Source organism: Panthera onca, chromosome B2 (genome assembly GCF_046562875.1).
Source record: "Panthera onca isolate mPanOnc1 chromosome B2, mPanOnc1 haplotype 2, whole genome shotgun sequence".
Lineage (NCBI taxonomy): Eukaryota > Metazoa > Chordata > Mammalia > Carnivora > Felidae > Panthera > Panthera onca.
In genome coordinates this window covers 100,317,430-100,339,036 of record NC_138343.1, presented here as the reverse complement: position 1 = coordinate 100,339,036, position 21,607 = coordinate 100,317,430, and the positions used below count along the sequence as shown (strand labels likewise).

At 42.4% G+C, this 21,607-nt stretch overlaps 1 protein-coding gene across 5 annotated transcripts in view; it reads left to right on the top strand.

The window, feature by feature from the left end:
• The window catches only part of FYN (FYN proto-oncogene, Src family tyrosine kinase), a 214,832-nt gene that overhangs the window by 7,128 nt on the left and 186,097 nt on the right, over positions 1 to 21,607 (top strand). For 4 of the 5 annotated variants that reach the window (XM_060616423.3, XM_060616422.3, XM_060616411.3 and 1 more), the window contains exon 2: positions 20,879 to 20,918. The exons of the other annotated variant lie outside the window; for it this stretch is intronic. The gene's annotated coding sequence lies outside the window, so the exon portion shown is untranslated. The remainder of the gene's footprint in view (positions 1 to 20,878; positions 20,919 to 21,607) is intronic. 5 annotated transcript variants of the gene reach the window in all.

Sequence of the window (21,607 nt, the reverse complement as noted above, 5' to 3'; positions counted from 1 at the left end):
ATAATGTAAAAAACCATGTAGCACACCATAGCTACTCACCCCTCCTTAAATACACCATAAAAATAATAATACCTACCGCTTTTATTGCACCCCAGAGGCCTTGTTAAGTGCTTTACATACAGTAATTTACTTAATTATAACAACTCCATGAGGCGGGTGTTATTATCCCCATTGATCAAATGGGAAGACTGAGGCTCAGAAAGGTAAAGTAACTTGCCCATTGTCACACAGCTAATTCCTAAAGAAGCCAAGTCTGTCTGGCTCCTAGGCTCATGCCTGCTTTTGCTCCAAAGCTGTGGTTCCTCTTTCCCTGCCTACTTTCAAATGACCTTGCCTTCGCTTTGCGGTTGTTTCTGTGCTAAGTGTTAGAGGATATAAAGACACCTTTTCCCCCCAGTGGAAACCTCACTACTTCATTACTCCTCTCAAGACTCACCTTCTGGGAAGCCCCCTCTTTGGTCCTTTCTGTGGGCCCCCATGGCACTTGATTTCTACCTCATCATCACCATCATCATAGTTGGACTTGTAAAGCAAGATGGAATCAGCTGGGTGGAAGAATGGGTGGATACTGGTCTTTTTCATTGACTTATGAGCTCTTTGGAAGTCAGGGACAATATCATATTCATGGTCAATTGGCCAACACAACACCCAGCACTATTCCATGGTATACTATCATTATTCCTACTTAACAGATGGGAAAACTGAGGTTTAGAGGTTAAGTGATTTAGTCAGGCTCACACAGCTAGTAAGCATTAGAGCTGGAATCTGAACCTGGACAGTCTGGTTCCAGAAATCTATGCTCCTAACACTAATTTCGTTCCATCTTTCAAATGAGATTGTAAGCCATGAGTATGGAGACAGTGGATATCATCTCCTAGCCCAGTACCTCACAGTCCATGCTCTGTAAACAGCAGCTCTCTTGTTCTTCCATCCACCCTGGCAGAACAACAAACAATATATTGAACTAGGTCTTAGCTCATAATAATAAGGAGAGAGTTTTAGGGTCATGGCTACATGAATATTCTCTGAGGATCTTACAGAGTGCATATCTCCTGGCCATCTTCTGAGTCAGTAGGTTTGGAGCTGTCAGGGTTGAGCACCGAACTCCCTTCTGGATATGAGAATGGCAGTAGGGATGGAACCGTCAAGGAGGCAGCTTCTGAAAGACAAGGAATGAAGCAAGCATAGTGAGTCTCATCCACATTGATGGGAGCAGGCCGTGAAGTGGTAGAAAATCATCAGTCAGCTCGAGTCAGCAGCCGCCCAGGGGAGGCTGGGGATCAGAAATCAATCACAGAAAGACCACTTACTTTGTATTTTTAAGATTTCTAAGTACCTGCTTCTTTTGAATGTGCTGGTGGGATTTTATCTGATGAATTTAAACACGTTCATTTTTCTCAGAGCTTCCGTCTTTGAGGTTCCCAAAAATAGTAGGCTTTTCATGGAGTTGTATAAGGATTCCATCTGCTTTATACTGAAAAGTAGGGCTTTAATGGAAAATTAAAAATGAGCCAGATCGCCTTTCCCACAACAAAGCCCAGGGCACTTTTCCCAATCCTTTCTTCTTTTAATCCCCAGCAAAAGTTACTGAATCTGTATTTCTGTGGGATCACCCCCACCCTCCAAATTAAATTCTACCCAAAAGCCAAATAAACACTAACAAGTTTCTTCATTTCCATATGTTGTCATATCTATTTAAAAGCAATAACGGTTTCAAATATTGTCACTTATAAAATTTGATTTTCATTTCAGTTTTCATTTTATTCCAGAATTGTGTGATCTGTGGCCTATAACTGGGCACATGCACACAAGGATACCTGAAAAGTGCTGATTTCTGTTCATGGTTTCTCTTATTTGCTCTCAAAGTTTGGAGGCTTTCGCCTTTCATTGTAGAGTTTACTGTCTAACCTACAAATATAGAGCACCTCATTGTTTCAGTTGTAGGAGCTGAGTTATCAACGAATGCTAACATTCTGTCATTCTCTATCTTTTATCATCTCCTTTTACTTGAAAATGCCAATTCTGTGGCTGTCCTTTATATATACTGTTGCCCAGTCTATATTCTCTTGATATGTTATGTCCTTCAGGCTCTCCTGTGGTTTGCAAATAATGATTGCAGTTGCTTCACTCCTATACCTTCTAAATTGAGTGAGGGGAGGTTGATCCATGTGAAATGGATGTACCAGCTGATGTAGATACTGGTTCTCTTGCCTTGTCCCTTTATGAACAACCCAGTGAATAGGAGAAAAGACCCAAATTCCTTAGGCTGGCATTCAACGCCTTCCATGTCCACATCCTTAGTCATACTTGGCTCACCTCATTTACCACTACACTAACACTTGATTAGCCAGATGTCAGTCTAGTATCTCATTAATATGAAAAATGGGTTTTGGCCTTTGTTTTCCCTTCTTGAAATCCCCTAACCCTTCTTTTCCCTCAGAATTCTACCCATTTTTCAATCCCAGCTTTAGAAGTTTCCCCTAATGTCCTCATCCTCTTACATTGAATACTTATGACCAGTTGTCTCCTAATAATGATGCCTTATGTTGTTAGTTAAATTCTCATAGGAGAGATCTAAGGTTCAGAGAGATTTTGTGACTTGCCCAAGGTCATATATCCAGTTACTAATTTAGTTTGGACTATAATCTAGGTCTCCAAGGAATCTGTGTGGGTCCTGTATTCTCAAGAAACTGTTGGCCCTTTGTGTGCAGAAATGTTGTTTGCTGGCCCCCCTATAGCAGGTAGCACGATGTCGTTCATAGTGTAGATATTCAGTGGATGTTTATTTGGAGCAGGGCCCCGGAGTATGTAGCTGGTCTCCTGGGCATCTGTGGGGCTTGGATGTTGAGCCTGTGTAGTTTTTGTAGTTTCTGATGGCACCAGGTTGACTCTCTACCAGCCTGCATGGTTTAGGGTCAATGATTGTCCCAGACTGGTTCAGGAACCACTGTTGTATTTTGAGGATGGTGTGTGTTTAAAGATCTTTCCCTCGTAATCTTGAGCTTTTGGTTAAACATTTAGAGTGGTCAGGGAAATAGTTACTTCTTTGTCCTCTGCCATCAGGTTTTCACCAATAAGATTTTCACTAAAAACCATAGGAAATTACCAGTGGTGCAGTGACATCCAAGACCAGGAGAAATGCAGAATGTTTCAACACTGGGAGGAAATTGGAAGAAAACAGTAGTGGATGGTGGAAGAGTGCAGAGTGGCCACCAGGGTTGACCTGGAAGTCTGAGAGGACTGCGGAAGCCGGTGCCCATCCATATCTGCACCTCTCCAAGTAGCATTTACCTGAGTCCCTCAGCCATGTGACACCCAGCCGTGACTGTGGAAGTGCCATCCTCTCCCTGTGTTAATTTGGTTCACTTGGTAGTATCAGCATCTGAAGAATCTCCCTGGCAGGGGAGGAAGGTTCTTTTCTAGACTTAAGGTCCTACAAAGTCATGACTTAACACTGTACCCCAACCAGAGCCTCTGTATCTCCATCAAAAGAATGACTGAAAATAAACCTTATGAAATGTTTTCCATGGTTAGGGGTCATTACTCGAGTCATTTCTGTAACAAGATGACAACAGCATAACAGTCAGTGTTTGTCAGCCACTCATTAAGAGTCTTCTCAGCTACCTGTGGAAAGTTCTCTGTGATTCCTCATGAATGCGTCGCCCTGCCTAGCCTTCACCTGGATGCCAGCTTTCATGTATCTAAGGGAGGGAGAATAAATAAGAACATTTTGTATGGATATAGTCCAACTGCTGCAGCCAGAAAGAGGGGAGGTACCTGGTGCTTCACTGTTGTTTGAAATGCCATTATGGTCTTTGGAAAGCGGTAGTGAACTTTTTTCCCTTCCTTAACCATACATGGTCCATGATTTGAGCACCTCCTCACCCCCAACCCCCCTCCCATTACCACAGCCACCTCCTTAAATGCAGGAGATCACATGCCAGTGTCCTAATACGCTCTCTCCTTGGCTGGCATGTAATGTCACCACCTCATGCATTTATCCAGTTTGTTCATGTTCAGTCATTTTGGTATATCTCCCTGTCAGAATTGTCCGTTTTCAGTAGCATGCTTCTAGAAGGCTGAAAGCACACCTCATTTCATTTGCGTTGTGCTATGTAACACTACACTGAGCTGTGCATTTATTAAATGCTTGTTGATTATGATTCTGAGCTTCCAAGCTGGGAGGTCTTACAAGTGTTTTCGGTACTTCTGGAATGAGATGCATCTTGAATATATTTTCTTCTTGTAGGTAGTACATTAGGTCCTTTGCATTGGTAGGTCCTCAAAATCATGGTTCAGAACCCAGATTTTGGTTGCACAGTGTTTTAGGTTCCCCCTTATGTTCAACTTCCTTGGGTGAAAATGCCAGTGATGCCAACTTCTAATCCTGTTTTCAAATTAGGGGCAAGGCATAGGTAGATAATGTGCCATATCACATCCTTCTTTTCATATAGGTGTGGTTGTCCATATAATTCCCACCATCTTGTAGTCATTATTCAACAGATTGTTGATTTCAGACTGTTAAGAGTTGCAGGTAGTTCTCCAAGAGACTGAGATTTGCTCAGTGAAGGCCCGTGAGGTGTGGCTGGCAAGGACCTATGAGGACTCCAGAATAATGAGCTGAGCCAGATGCCTCTGTGAGTGCCAGTAGCTCCAGGGAAGTTCTGGTTAGTTTATGCCTGAATGTGATATAAGGAGGACTGGCACTTGGAAAACTGCAGACGTTCTTTGTACCTTGGCCCAAGTATGCCAAATGAGGAAGGGTGCAGTGTGTGAAGGTTTAAGAGCCCCCGATCTAGAGTTCCCAAGGCAAACTCCGCTTCCCAGATCTCCTGTCCCGAGCTGTGACAGAGGTCCTGTGTGTAGGGGTTGAAGTACCCTGGCCTCCATCCCCACAACAATGCTCTCATGCACTTGAGATCCAGAACTGCCAGTGTGGGAAGAGCCCTGCTCTATGCTGCCCACCAGGACACTCAGCTGGGCTTTAAGAACCTTCTAGATGAGCTAGAACATGCAGAAATGATCCACTAGTGAGGGTGATGTTGGTGAGATTGGAGGGAGGTGGGGATAACGGATGGAAGAGGATCAACAAAGAGTTGGCAGGGGCAAGATCATGATGGGTATAGGAGGAGCCCTTGTATTAGTCTTTTGTGGCTGCAACAAATTACCCCAAACTAGGTGGCCTAAAACAACAGAAAAATTTCTCTCACCGTTCTGGAGTCCAAAAGTCTTGAAATTAAGGTGTCACATCCCAGTGACACCTTGTTCTGGAGACTCTGTTCCATGCTTCTTTCCTAACTTTTGGTGGCTGCTGGCAGGCCTGGGCGTTCCTTGGCTTTTAGACCCATCACTATAGTTTCTGCCACCAATTCACATGAGATTTTCCTTTGAGCATCTTTACATGGCTTTCTCCTCTCTCATAAGGACGCTTGTCACTGGATTTAGGGCCTACCCTAATTCAAGATGATCTCATCTCAAGATCCTTAACTTCCTCTTTTTTATTTTTTTTTTAATGTTTGCTTGTTTAGAGAGAAAACGTGAGCAGGGGAAGGGCAAAGAGGGAAGCAGAATCCCAAGCAGGATACACGCTGTCAGCACAAAGCCCAACATGGGGTTCAATCTCACCAACCATGATATCATGACCTGTGCCAAAATCAAGAGTCGGTCGCTTAACCAACTGAGCCACCCCATCAAGATCCCCCCCATCAAGATCTGAGGCACCCCATCAAGATCCTTAATTTATTAATTATATCTGCAGAGACCCTTTTCCCCATGAGGGGATTTCGGATGGGCATATTTTATAATGGGAAGGGGGCTGCCATTCAACTCACTATAGCTCTCAATGGGATAAAAATTAGCAGTAACTTGAAGTGAGAAAGAACACATGAGAAGGGTATTTGCAAGTCTGAATTCCCACGAAGGGGCAGGCACAGTATTTTACACGTGTGATTTTTAACTATCACTGAGGCAGATGAAGATACTGACATTTAAAAAAAATTTTTTTTAATGTTTATTTATTTTTAAGAGAAAGCACGTGTGCAAGTATGGGAGGGGCAGGAGAGAGAGACAGAGAGAGAGAGGGAGGGAGACGCAGAATCCGAAACAGGCTCTAGGCTTTGAGCTGTCAGCACAGAGCCCAACGCAGGGCTCAAACTCACAAACTGTGAGATCATGACCTGAGCCCAAGTTGGACGCTAAAGCAACTGAGTCACCCAGGCGCCCCTGACATTTTTATGTGAAAAGAAAGAAGTTCAAAGGGTGGATGTCCTGAAGCTTTTCAGTAAAATTGGAGGCTGAGCCATTATCCAAGGTTGGAAGGTTCAAAGATAGGAGGACAGCTCAGAGAATCTAGAAGAAGTCCAAACAGCCACAAAAATATAGAGTAATATTTTAATAGATGGATAGAAATTATTAGAGGAGTGACTGGCTGGCTCAGTCAGTGGAGCATGTGACTCCTGTTCTCAGGGTTGTGGGTTTGAGCCCCACAATGGGTGTAGAGATTACTTAAAAATAAAATCTTTAAAAAAAAACCAAAAATGTATTACAGAGAAATAGTGAGGCCCCATTGGAATTTGTAGGTACTTTTTAATGGCTCGCTTTAGCCCAGTTTTGTGATTTGGCCTTGTAGTAGTACTTGTTACTTTGGAATGGAAAATCTGACCGTTTGGTGACCTAGAGTTGAGAATTGATTTGAACCATCAAGTGAGGAGGATATTCTTAGAGACTAAGGAAAATATCGGTTGAATCAGCTGCAAGTAGGATTTAGGCTGGCTAGGGGAGCAAGCTGGAACTGGGATGGTAGATGCAGTAAGGAAGGATCTGCAGTCTTACAGATATGATGCGTGAACACAGCAGGTATGGAAGAGGGGAAACAAAGGCAGGAAGCCCTCAGAAGAGGAAACCTAGGGGAGTGTAGAGTTCTAAAATGATGCTGAATAAGGGTGGCTCCTTGTTGAATGTATAGCTGCTCAACTGTAGATTAATGATTAAGGACATTAGGTATAAATACTTCAAGAAACTGAAATCCATAGGCCTCTTTTGCTCTTGGTTCAAATATGTGTACAGTTGACCCTTGAACAGCACAGAAGTTAGGGGTGCTGACTCCTTGGGCAGTCGAAAATCCATGTATAACTTTTGAATTACCAAAAACTTGAATGTTAATTGCCATCTGTTGACTGGAAGCCTTATTGATCATCAAAAGCCGATTAACATATTTTGTATGTGTATTATATACCATACTCTTACAGTAAAGTAAGAAAATATTAAAACCAACCATAAGAAAAAATACATTTACAGTACTGTACAGTATCCAGAAAAATCCAGGTGTAAGTAGACCTGTGCAGTTCAAACCTATGTTGTTCAAGGGTTGACTGTAAATGATATCTTCTAGAAGAATGACATGTCAGTATGTTGCACTTTTAAAAAAATCCTGGATAATGGAGTGCCTGGTTGGCTCAGTCAGCAGAGCATGCTACTCTTGACCTCAGGGTCATCAGTTTAAGCCGCATGTTGGGTGTAGACTTTACTTCAAAAATTTTTTTTTTAATTAAAATTTAAAAATCCTGGGTGAATGTTCTGGGATCTCTGAAACCTTACATTATGACCTTGTTTAGTGGGGGATAATCTTAAACTAGTATTCAATTTACTTTACTTTCCTTCTAATTCTTGTTTCCCTGGGAATCACCCCCATTGAGGCAAAGGATTCCATTACTTCAGGGGGAGGACAGAATATGGTCTAGGACAAAGAAGACGTTGTTCAGCTTTTGACTTTCAAAACAAGCCCTTGAAGCATGTTTCAGAGACCAGAATTAGCCCAGGCCTTCACTCAAAAGAGGCAGGCTTTGTTAGAAGAAAAATGATTGTGGATTCCAAGGAGGCAGATCTCAGAAGGCCTGGTATATATTGTGTAGTAAGCCATGCAGGAAGGAGGAAATACCTTCCTGGGATGGAGCATAGAGCTTGTAGAGATTAGGAGGAGACTAGAGCTAAATGAATGGGTGGCTGAGATCCCCCACTTCAGGAGAGTGGAGGAGAATCTGCTTGCAGACAGCACCCATACCTTGCATTTGGTCTGGAACCCTGGAAGGAAACTACCTGTAGTGTACTCCTCAGGGGGGCGTGTTTAGGCAGAAATAAGCCCTCTCAATTCCCCAAAGCCTGCATGTGGCGTAGGAGCGATCCCACGGGCCTGTAGGCCCCCTCAGGCACATGTGGAGGTGCAGAGGGAGCTGGGAGGCAGAATGAAGGCAGCACAGAGTGAACTGTGCAGTCTCACTCCTGGAGACTGGTTGGGTTCAATCTACCAGTCACATCAGCAGAATCAGGCCAACACCCAAAGACAAAGGGATGAAACATCCCAGGGACGCCAGTGAGGGCATGGAGGGCAGTGCCTAGACTAGGTCCTCTCCCCATCCTGCTAACCTGGGGTGGGGGCAGAAGGGCAAGGGAAAAGAACACAGCCCTGAGAGGCAGTTTGAGAGAAGTTTAATTTGACTAATTGCCCTGAAGCAACTAAGAATTTTAAATCTGAAGAGATTAAGTTATCTTGAAGTGTCGAGATTGTTTTTGTTACTATCATCAGAAATGCAGTGGTCTTGATCAATTTGAATTAAACACTGGAGAAATGAAGTAACATTTTTAAAAAGTATTTATTCATTGGGGTGCCTGGGTGGCTCAGTTGAGCGCCTGACTTCGGCTCAGGTCATGATCTCCCAGTTGGTGGGTTCAAGCCCCGCGTCAGGCTCTGTGCTGACAGCTCAGAGCCTGGAGCCTGTTTCGGATTCTGTGTCTGCCCCTCCCATGCTCATGCTCTGTCTCTTGATAATAAATAAATGTTAAAAAATTTTTAAATAAAAAAAAAAGTATTTATTTAGGAAGCTCTAAGCCCAACATGGGGTGGGAACTCATGACCCTGAGATCAAGAGTTGCATGCTCCAGTGACTGAGCCAGCCAGGTGTTCTTAAGTAACATTTTTTGTGTGTGTACAGCTGAGTAATAGGTGTAAATTTCACTCCTGTCACATTGCATCTGAGCTGTATTTTATCTTGATGATGATGATGATGGTAACAATGATGGCAGCATATTCACTGGCTTGTATTCTTAGAGTATGCTTTTTCTTTTTTTTTTTTTTTTTTTTAATTTTTTTTTTTTTCCAACGTTTTTTATTTATTTTTGGGACAGAGAGAGACAGAGCATGAACGGGGGAGGGGCAGAGAGAGAGAGGGAGACACAGAATCGGAAACAGGCTCCAGGCTCCGAGCCATCAGCCCAGCGCCTGACGCGGGGCTCGAACTCACGGACCGTGAGATCGTGACCTGGCTGAAGTCGGACGCTTAACCGACTGCGCCACCCAGGCGCCCCTAGAGTATGCTTTTTCTTTTGAGTAAATCATGTCTTCGCATACGTGTATCAGGTTCACTTTGGGCAAGAAGTGGGAAGATCTGCCCTCTCAAGGAGCAGGCTTGTCTACCAGATATTCCCAAACGTAGTGGGGATTTGGGCTTCCTGTTTTTAGCTTGTGGCAGTTCTTCTGAGTGCCCTGGAAAGGAGGACTTCAGTTGCCAGGGAGACTCATTTCAGTGGAAATTATTAGAATTTCAGGACTTTCTTTAATCAATTTACTGTGATACTGGAGACTAGAAGAGAAGATTTACTGGGTGTGATCCCTCAGTTCCATATTTTAAAGGAATCAGGGTGAATACTACAGATTGTATTCAATCTCTGATTATCATGGGAGAAACTCTTCACTTTTATTCAGTCCTCATGTACTAAATAAAGCATGAGTATATAGAGGGATTCATTTTCGAGTATAACTCATAAGTAGTTACCAGAACACTAAATGGGGGGGGGGGGCAGGCGCAGAAACCAGTTCGCTCTTTTTAATTATGTCTCATCCCAACTTGACATTCGTACAAGGATGATGCTACATTTAAGAAGATGTTTTAAAACCTGCTGTTTCTTGAAATGCCTAGTAATTTGAGAAGGGAAATCTTTAGTCTTGCTTTAAAAAGTGTGTATTTGGTGGTGTGTTGAGGATGCTGCTTATATACTTTTCTACTAGAAAATTATGGTGGCACTTTGAGCACATCTTCTCAAAATATACACGCATCTCATATTTTTCCTCATCTGTCAGTGGGAGCCAAGAGAACTCGAGATGTGGGATCATAACACTGTGGAAAGGAGTCACTAAAATAATCAATAGTATAGAATTTTTAAAGGTTGATTTATTAACTGGTACCATGTTTGGACCTTTGAAATGGTTCTATTCAAAATCGGAAAAATAAAATTTCTAAAACTTAAAAACATGTCCATGTACATTAGAAGAAAAAGACCTTTTTATACTGAGTAAGCATTAAAAAGAACATATGACCATAATTATTTGGGGTATACATTCACTCTAGTCAGTTTCTAGCTATATGTCTCTAATACCCATGTCACATATTTTTTATGAAGAATGAACTATTTTAAATGTTCTCATAGACTTGCCTCTAGTCGTCTTCAAAGTTGTGTCTTATAGTCACTATGTGAAATTGTTACTGTCATCAGTTGGCATTCATGGTATACATCAAAATATTTTTTTCGCAGAGAAAATAGTTCTTTCTACCGATGCACATGAGCTCAGAGCAAATTCTGCTAAATGGAGGCTTTCCTCGGGCTAACTTTTTACGTGTTGAAATGTGTTAATATTTTAGCCCAAATATTTTCACAGGTCTTTTACCCTCAGGATTTTTATCGTTAATAAATATTTTTACAAAACTCATGAAAATAAATTCCTCTGTGGTCCTTTTGAATGTCTTGTCACATTTAGGTGACACAAATTGTAGATCTTTATAATTTCTCTCCATTCTGGTTCCTAATATAAATGTATCCAATTAAAACTAGGAGCACCATCAAAATATCACCTCAAGTCGAGATCCTTCAACACATCATAATACAATTTCAGAATTAAATCTTGGACACTGTGTTTAGTCCCTCCTTTGCTTTGTCGGGATAAATTTCAACATCTTCCTTTTTGCAAGCCTTGTTTTCAATGACTGCAATTGGCTAAAAGCTTTAAAGAACTGAAGTGTTTTGGCGCTTCATTCACTGCTTTAATGAAAGATTTCCAACTGTTTTGGAACAGAACGCACCCAAACTTTACAGGATTCATCTATCATACCATTATGCAACAACTAGGTTGATTTAGAGAATCGTTTCTCAAAGATTTTTTTCTTTTTTTTGGTTAAAGTTTATTTATTTTGAGAGAGAGAGAGAGCGAGCGAGCATGAGCAGGGGAGGAGCAGAGAGAAAAGGGAGAGAGAGAATCCCAAGCTCCAACTCACAAGGCTCAGGGGGCTCGAACTTACGAAATGTGAGATCATGACCTGAGCTAAAATCAAGAGTCAGACGCTTAACTGACTTAGCTACCCAGGAGCCCCTCAAACATTTTTTCTAAAACTTGGTTGCTGATGACAGGTGGCAAAGTAAAAGGCACATATTATTGTGCTGAAATGTTAATAATATTCACAAAACACTTTGTCACAAAAATTTGGTAGTTATGTTTTCCTATTATTTGTCAATTTCTACATCTATAGTTTTTTTTTTTTTTTGCATTTGGTAGGATATAGCCACTTATTTGAAAGCAGTTATGAGTTATGCATATGCATACGCAATTCCAAGTGACTTTCGGTTCCATAGGTTTCTTGATTTAGTAAGGGCAGTTGTTTTTTAGCATTATAAAATTTATATGTGTATTTCGCTGCAAAAACAAATAATTTCCTCTCTCATGTTAAGCTTTTTTTTTTTAAGTTTTATTTATTCATTTTTGAGAGAAAGAGCATGGGAGGCGCAGAGAGAGAGAGAATCCCAAGCAGTCTCTGCTGCCAGCAGAAAGCCCAGTGCAGGGCTTGAATCCATGAACCGTGAGACCATGGTCTGAGCTGAAATCAAGAGTCAGATGCTTAACCGACAGCCACCCAGGCGCCCCTCTCATGTTAAACTTTTTACAATTTACAGTGGCATTCACAGTAACAGGAGATGTTTCACCTGTGACAGAATGAACTTCCACAAGCTTTATTTGATCTCAGGAAATAGATGGAAAAAAAAAAAAATCAAACCACTGTTGGAATTGATTTTTTCTACTTAAACCACTGGTTAATACTACCTAAAACTGGAATCATTTAACTGTTAAATTTCTTTTCTTTTGCTAATGAAGCCAACACATTAAAAGCTATCACTTCGCTTTTCATATATGTACTTATTTACTCAGAAATAAGCAGAATCAACTTAGAATAGCAAGCATTTGATCTAAAAGAAAAGTCATACTTCCTAGAGTGCTATGTTAGTGAACCTTCTATAGCAGCATGTGTTAGATTGTCATCCTCGGACACAACCTTATTACAATAGTGATTAACATTTGAAGTAGTTGCTGATCTGTGCTTCTGTAGATTTGTGGCTGTGGTTTATGGAGTGAATGATACCACTATGGCTCCCATGGTGGATAATGAATATTAACCAGCAGTTTGTATGCGTTGACATTCCATCATCAGCTTTCTCGAAAAATAGAAATACAGTACTTAATTTTTCACTAAATTTGCCATTTTTTCCTTTTTGTTTCATTATCGCCAAAAGGCACATTACGAAGTGAATTAGAATAGCCATTGATAAATGACAAAAACACTGTAATGAAAGCATTTACACCATTCTTGAGAAGGACCATGTCCTGAATATATTTCATGTACACCTAACCTGTAATCTTCTGTTTCCCACTGACCCTTGTGATGGATGTCCTGTGCAACTCTAGCTGCAGCATGGCTCACAGCACAACTGATCACTGCATCCAGCGTCTGCCAGGGGCACTGCCCTCTGAGACTGGGAGGAGTTAGCTGCCCTGAGCTGCTCATGTCCAAGTGTTCTTTATTTTATTGGTGAGCATCCTGTCTATTTTCCTTGAGAGGGAGGTGTTTACTTAGGCCAAGATTGGAAAAGGACAGGAAAAGAGATGGATTGCCATTGGTCACCTTTCAGAAAATTCTCTTCACCTTGAGGTTATCTCACCCACTGGCAGGCAAGTCTACCTATGGCAGAAGCTGGAAATGCAAATCCAACCTTGGTACATTTTGATGCAACTAATAATAACACTTGGCTTAAAAATGAATCATTTACACAAATGTTTAATCTGACGAGTGCCCAGGACAGTAGATGTCATCTAGCATTTTCACAGAGGAGCCAAGGTGCAAAGTCACCCTAATTAGAGATCACATTTCTCCATCTGCTTTGTATTGCCCTCTTTCGTGGGGACGATTCTGATAACATTACTGCTCTGTGCTCCTCTACTGTTGACTTCCAATCCCACTTCCCACATAGCTGAGTGAGCTTTTAAAAATCTATGTGAGATCATGTTGCTGGGGAACACCACTCAATTATCTTCCTATTTGCAGTTAGAATAAAATCCAGCTCTTCACCAAGACCCAGGAGGCCTTTTATGCTCCCACCCTTGCCCAGTTGGCTCCACCAGATTTTCAGCTTCCAGGGGACCCATATCTTGCCTGTTTCCTTTGCCAACATGGCACATGAAAGCTGCTCAATGTATTATCTCAGAGAAATAAATATGGTCTACTTTGTGTTGATGAAAGGAAAAAAGAAAGAGTGTCTTGCTAATCTGTGACAATAGGGAAAAGCAAGTGTAAATCTCTATGTCCTAAGTATTATTTCCCTCTCTTAAAACAAAATTGGACAGCAGAAGGTATCACAGGACTAAATCCTTCTCATTAGCAGAGGTGTTATCATGCCTACAAACCTTCTGATTCTACAGTTTCCCAGCCCTACCTCATCCAGAGAAGTGAGCGTGCCTCACAGGGAATCTATTGTTTTCACCAACATTAGATGGGAGATTTTGTTGTAATTACTCTTGGTGTACAAGAGGAGGAAAGGTGCTTCTCTGGTTGACTTGGGGGAAACCGGACCATATGATGGTGGTGGTGGAATACCTCGAAGTCACAATTTTGAGATCTTGTGGTGTTCTTACACAACTGCTGTCTATGGGATTGCTTTTTAAAACATGCTACTGTTCAGTTTTTATCATGAATGCCTTTCCAAGGACAGTGAGTGGTTTTACACACTATGACATTGTTTCCATGGCAACTAATGTATTTTAGCAAAGAGAAACTGCTAGAAGTAGGCTAAAAAGGACAAATACAGAAATGGCACGGTGTAAAATGTGGGGCAATGTGTGTTGTAGTAAAGATCTTCCCCCCTCCCCGACTTCTTGTTTAAGAAAACCAGCGTAACTAGATCTTAACTTCTTCACTCTTAATAATAAAATTTTTACTGCACCCAATACTGTCTAGTATTTTGCTGACATAATGGCTTTAGTTGGTACTTGGGTTTTTTTTTTTTGTTTGTTTGTTTATTCTAACATGATGCTCATTCTGTCACCACATTTGTGATTTCATCCATTTTTAAGATTAAGTTATTTTCACCTTGCATTTCTCACGTAGAGACCACCTCGTTGCTGTGCTGCCCTTTAGTGCAGTGTTTCTTGAGAGGGTTGTCTACACCACCTGTCTCTACACAGTGTTTGTTAAAAAAAAAATCAAAGCCATTCCCCTCAGACTTCCACCCCACTGCTTGATCGAGTTGGTTACACCCTCGTCCTCCAAGGCTATTACAATTACCTCTTTTGTTTGTTTGGAAGCTAACATGTATAATTATACATTTCAAATAATTCTACAAAAAAATGAAGCCACATCTATTAACATTACATAAAACCAAGGGATCATGTTACTCTGCTTTGTGCATCTGAATGGGCTTGGATTATTTTGTTACGTGATAATAATCCCCTTCCCCCATGCTCTTAAATAACCCCAAGGGGCGGATAGCGGCCAATTTCCTATTTAATATTAAGAGAAACCAAGAGCTGGATCTTATGACTTAAACAGATAGCAAACCAGTCTATGGGCCGGATTATACCCTTGTTTATTATGTTTCATTAGGCCACATGAGGCATTTTAAAAATTAAATGAACATTTTTAAATGGGGCATTTTTGTATAAAAACTGAGATTCCCTGTTTCTTTTGAAAAAAATTGGAAGGTCTGACAAAACCAATCCTGTGTTCTCTCATGACAGCGGCCTCAGGGCTCTTCAGCTCACCCAAGCCCCACCTCACCTGCTTCATTCATTTGTTTTACCTGCCTGGCCCCATGGGTTATTTAATGTCACCCTTCCTGCACCCCTGCCCCCACCCAGTCACAGAACAAGTAAATAACACAGCTAGAGATAGAACTGGATCCAACCCAGACGCCTGAGTAGCTCAGTTGGTTGAGCGTCCGACTTTGGCTCAGGTCATGATCTTGCAGCTTGTGGGTTCACGCCCCACATCAGGCTCTGTGCTGACAGCTCAGAGCTGGAGCCTGCTTTGGATTCTGTGTCTCCATTTCTCTCTGCTCCTTCCCTGCTCATGTTCCGTGTCTCTCTCTCTCTCTCTCTCAAAAATAAACATTAAAAGACTAAAAAAAAAAAAAAAGACAAAACAAAACTGAATCCAACCACTTCCTCCCTGGCTATGGACCAAAATTCTGTGTTTTAGCAATTCATAGGTCAGTGGTGAGAAGCATCCTTAGGTGATGTAGCCTCCCTTTGGGGCCTTACTACTTGAAATAGATCCTGCAATTAATTTTACTAGGTACATTGTTCATATTGAGGGTACCCTGTCCCCCACTGTTTGCCTCTATGCAAAATAAGTTGTATGTGCCATCAGTTGTGACATGCAAGTTGGAGGTGCTGTAGTAGCGGTTAACATTTACATAAGCATAGAAATACTGGCCAGAAGGGGAAAGTTCCAACATCATAACAGGGGTTCCAGATTTTCCAGATTTTTCATTGAGCATATATTACCTTTTCAGTGAAGTAAATCAATGTTTGTATAAAAGAAATAAGAATGAGATTATACGACAAAGTACATCTTCCTAGCATAGGATACCCAAAGGCGATCCCCAGCCACCTTTACTGTCCTCTCCCAGGCTAGACCCTTTCCTTTAAACTCTTCAGGAGTCTTGACCTGTCACCAACATTGTCAAGGCCCTCTGCTCTTAACCATTGTGCACATGGACACCATTGTGTCACTGTGCCTTTACCAGGGTGGGAGGGAGGTAAGATGGGAGGTTAGCTTTTAACCTTGTTAAAAGGTTCATGTGTGGAGAAGGACTCAGGAGAATGAGGTAGGGCCAGAGTGAATGGCTAAAGGAAAATACATTTTTCCTGGGTAAACCAGGCAATGAGGAATACCCCACAACAAAGGGCCTTGTCTGAGCTGGCTCCTGTCTCCGGGGCCTGCCCCAGCTGTTGGGCACACAGAAGATTGTGGTGACCTTGAGCGTAGATGGTCCCAAACACTGCACTGCGTGTCTGTGTGCAGCTGTGAAGGCCTCAGGAAGCCCACTGAGAGAGTGGGCCTGTTCCCAGGCTGCAGGCAGGGAGCCAGGGGCCGCCCCTTCACTGGGGAACATTGAGGAGCTTCTGTGTACGCTCTGTGTGTGTTTGAGCTTTCTTTGGAATTGTGGCAGAGTCTGGCCCTGCCTGGTCTTTTTTGTGCCTTGGATCCTAAGTTAATAACCAAAGGAGCAGTGCCCCTGTCGACACACTTGATATGGAAGTTGCTGTCAAATGGCCATTTTATCCTCGGTGCCACTGACATCACACCACGTACAGTTCTGAGGTTCTCACTTTAGTTTGACTGAATACAGCAATGATCGTTGGAGCAGAAAGAAGGCATTCAGATGTGAATAGATGTGTCGAGTAGCATGCAGATGTTTTTTGGCAGGTCGATGAATATTTTAAATCTTTTGCAAGTAGTAAGAAGGGTTGAATTGGAAATAGAGAAGATTCTGTGGCAAGAGAAAAGTAGATTTCATTTCTCTCTCAATCTTCCTTTTCTTGAAATAATCAAACAAAACCCAGAACGATGATTTAAGTCTTGGATTTGTCATATCCCTCAAGTCTCCTTCTTCACACAGGAGTTGTGGTTATGACTCTAACATATTGAGCGTCAGTTTCTCAGTCATATTTTTTAAGTGGAAAGGAAACACTGGCTAATATTAAAAATAATAGCAGAATCTCCAGATTGGATCTTGGTCACTTATTTATAGCTAAAGACACAGGATGAAATTGAAAGAAAGGTCAGCTTCTGGTTATCTATGTGGCTTGTGTGGTATGTGGGCACACCCTGCATTTCTGTCCTCCAGCCCTCCCCCCAACACACACCCCTACCCTACGTGCAGCTTGAGTCAGCTCTATTGGTCAGTTCTTCATCAGTCACTCTGTCACCGGCTCTCTTCACCCTTCACCCCTCCATCAGCAGAGCTGAAGCCCCTGTTGGGCTGAGCGCTGCTCTGGAGCAGGGAAGACCAGGACGCAGGAACTGTGTAAAGTGCTGTAAGAACACAGAGGAAAGGAAATCTAGTTCTGCACGGAAGTGGGACCAGAGGAAAACAGGAGTGAAAAGGTGATTTTTGTCCTGGGCCCTGACAGCTAATTAGGAGAAAACTATACTTACCCAGCAGAGTTGGTGAGATCAGAATGACGGTGCTTAGTCCTGTGCCAGGAAGATGCTGGGGGCTGTATCTATTTTCCTCCCCCTTCCTGGGATAGAGGCGTGTAGAAAATACACTGGTAAGTGCAGGAGTATGCCTCTCACAGGCTGACTTCTTAGCTGGCCTCTGCCTCAGTTTCCCACCTTTCTCCCACCAGCCTACCTCCACACTCGTAAGTCCCTCTCTGCCCTGTAGGACTACTAAGCCTCTTGCCATTCTCTGAACATGTGGCTGACACTCCCTCTGGTTGTTTATTCTTGTGCCTGCACTGTCTGGTTGTAAGGTCCCTGTGGTGGGGACCAGGGGGGACGTCCCCTGGGCATTTGGAAATGGGAGAGCAAGGAGTTGGGGGGGCTACAGGAATGGCTGCATCAAGAGAACTCAAAGTCAAAGCCTTCTCAGTTTTACTTTTAGACTTTCCTCTAAAAATGAAGGTCTCTGTGTATTCTCCCAAAGATAGAGGATTTGATCTGATCTAAATAGTTGGGAGTAGTTCATTTTTGGCCAGGGTCTTATGCTTTGGCTTTCATTCCTGCAGGCGGTCACACATTTGCAACATTCATGGATCAGCCTTTTCCGCTTGGGAATCTGGGTCACTTCAGTCATGTTTCTCAAACAAAACATTAGCACTACTTCAGCAGGAAGAATAAAAGCATGGAAAATGCCCTAATGGCCACAAACCCACGATTGAATACAAAGTCAACTATTGAAAATGTCTGTATAACTATATATGTATATCGGTCTATTCGCAGACACACACACACACACAGAGGAGGAGGGAGGTCTCTTTTGCCTTAAGCTTTGAAAATTTAAAACTTGAATATTCCAAAAATTTATATTTAGAATAAAGATAAAATAGCATAATCGGTCAATTTTTAAAGAATGATTTTTTTATGTAAGACATTTAAATAAAAGGTACTTCTGTTTCACTTAAACATTTGATGACAAAATTTATTCTCAGCTTTGCAGAAGCACACCCTTTAAGACAGACATAACTGGTTTTAAAATCAAATGCCACTCTTCATCCTAGCAAGGTTGTCCTGTGAATTTTACTTTTTGGCAATTTTATTTCACCAAACCATATCCTCTTTGAAACAATGGAGCTGATGCCTAAAAATATCTCAGGCTGTGCTTGCTGGGAGGCTTTGAAGTTAAAGCTGTGACATCCTTCTGGTTTATGGCTGCAGGATGATGCATATATGTATTGTCTTTGTTAATTAACTCCATCTGTTTTGTAAGCCTGAAAAAGAAATTGGATGAAGCTGCATATATGTATGGATGGATAACATTCCTTTTGCAGTAGTTAGCTAGCAGCTCCAAACAGGTTTTCAGTTTTCCTTTTGCTACCAGTTGCTAAAGTGCCATGGAGCTCAGGCTCATTTTTTTTTTTTACGTTTATTTGTTTATTTAGAGACAGAAAGCATGAGTGGGGTAGGGGCAGGAGAGAGGGAGAGAGAATTCCAAACAGGCTCTGTGCTGTCTGTGCAGAGCCCAACGTGGGGTTTGAACTCGAATCATGAGATCATGACCTGAGAGTCGGACGTTTAACTGAGCTACCCAGGCGCCCCACTAAGGCTCATTCTGGAAGAGCTTGCCGTTGAACGGGGTTATCTCATGTGGTTGCACTCGTGCTGTATGCATGAGAGAGGTTAAGTTTCGTTACTACTTTGGGAAAGGGTAGTGATTCTGGAGGTGTTTCTTTTTCTGTGGCGGATGAAGGAATCTTCCACCTTGCAAACAGAAAAATTCCGTTCTGTAAATCAGAATGACAGCCTTCCTAAACTTCTTTGGGGAAGTGTTCAAGAATGGAAGTCAGACTTCCACTGTTCCCTTTGGTGAAAAGTTCTCCCGATTCTGAATTACTCTTTGCTGGTGATAGGGAGGCTAGTTAACATTTTGAGACAATGGGGATTCCCATTTTTTACAGCTCAGCAGTGTCTGCATCCCTAGTGGGTTAGCCAGGAGAAAGGCACATATTGACTTGTGGCATCTCCTTACTTAGGACAGGACAGCGTGTCAGAAGCAAGGAAGAGATGGGGTGATGTGGGTTGCTAAGGTCTGGGCTGTAGTGGCATGCTCATTAGCACATTCTCTCCCCCCAACCTCGTGCTGGTTCTCCTGCATGTCTGCAGTCAGTTCATGATTTGAATACCCATCTGCGGAAGACAATATAGGAGTTTCTCATGCTCTTCCCCATGGTCATTTTTTCTTTCCTTCATTCTGAGTCATCTTTGATTAAACAAAACAAAGATGTTACTGTTAATTATGCATTCTTTGCAAAAATTCTTTTGTGTGTGTTGGGGGGAGGGGTGGTTTTGATGGGGATAGTAATTTATGATGGCAGTCTTTTAAACCATGGACCAGGATGCCAAGAATCATAATGACAAAAAGTGTGAGTCTCTACTAAGAGAGGAAAAATTGTTGCTGCCTTTTTATTCACATTCCTCAAACCTTTTACTTTCTGCCCTAACATATTGTTGTCAACGTAATTCCATTCAACCATTTTGATTCTTTATCATCATACTAAAACTGAAGCTTTGTTCCAACAGCTAAAATTGCAAATAATAAGCGAGGAACCGTAATATTGGCAGGTTACAGGCAGAGTGCATGAGCAAACTGGAAAGGTGCCATCCCGCTCCTGGCACTTTCAAGATTAATGTGAAGTGGGCAGGGGTGCCACAGAATCAGCACTCTACTTTGCCAGGGGTTGGCACAAGGTTCTAAGGTATTCCTGGGGCCTAAGTTCCGTGGACAAGTCGGTGCAGGCTGCTGGGTTGGCACATCTCCCAGAGAGGGGAACTCCAGCTGATGGGAAAGAGGGGTCATCCTAAGAAGGCTGTTTTGACAGTGAGGCCCACCCACAGTCAGACAGGAAGTGGGGCACATGTGGATTGGGGGCTAAGGGAAGATTTAAGCCAAGAGGTGAGCTGAACAAGATCTTGGAAGACTCTTTTTTTTTAATGTTTCCCAACTATGGATGACCTGTAGGCACTGGAAAGAAGGTGTGCGTGTGCGTGTGTGCGTTTGTGTGTGTGTGTGTGTGTAAGACCTCCATCTGTATCTTTCCTGGCTTCAGAAAGTTAAAATCTCATGTTGGCTTCCTTTGATGGTACAGGGCCAGGTCTTTGCAGTTGCAGGCAGGTGTTTGTGGCAACTGTGACATAGCAACAATTGTGTGAACGAGAGAAAAGTTGTGGGCAAATTGATTGTCTGCAGCAAATGGAAATTCTATGGTGGTACTTTGTGGGAGGTTTATAGGAAAAGAGCGCTCCGTTCTCTTTTGATGTCTATTTTTTTTTTTCTTCTACAGTTTTTTGAAGAAGCAGGATGCTGATCTAGACGTGGAAAAAGTAAGTTGACAAGTTTTGCACTGAGAGCACATGCCTTGTGCATTAGAAAGCGTGTCCCATTGGGACCGTAGACTCGGTGACTCTGAACTGGAGATTGTGACTCTTGAGTCTGTAGGTTTCTAAGAGAGGTTGAGTTGGAGATGGAGCGAGCTGGTATGTGAAATAGAAAGTCTTGCCTCACTTAGGTGAATCTACTATTTTCTCCCTTCTCTTGGTTGTAACACTCAATTTTGATAATTACGGGAACATGTGTTTTAGCTAGAAGATGTACCTCCTTACCCTAGAAATAGGATGGAACAGGTGTCCTGTGGCTGATGAGCCTTCAGGGACTGCTGAGGGGTGGGTGGCACTCTGTCTTCAGCCTGGTTTAGAAAGGTCCCCTTCAGTCCATCCGGTTTTGGTTTTTCTCCCCTCTGAGATGACTGCTACTTTCCTCTGCCCTAGTTGTACCTTGGAATTACAGTCACTGTGTCACAGGTCATTCTTTCATTCACTTACCATTTTTTTGATGCCCACTGGGTGTTAGACACCATGCTGGAATCTGTTGAGACAAAAATGAATTCGACAGACAAGTACACAGGCAATTATTGTACAGTGTGATACAACTGTGTGGAAGGGGCTCTGGCTCTGGGAGTGCAGAGTGAGGCCAGGCCATCCAGAAAAGCTCCCTGATGAAGGGCATGTGTGAA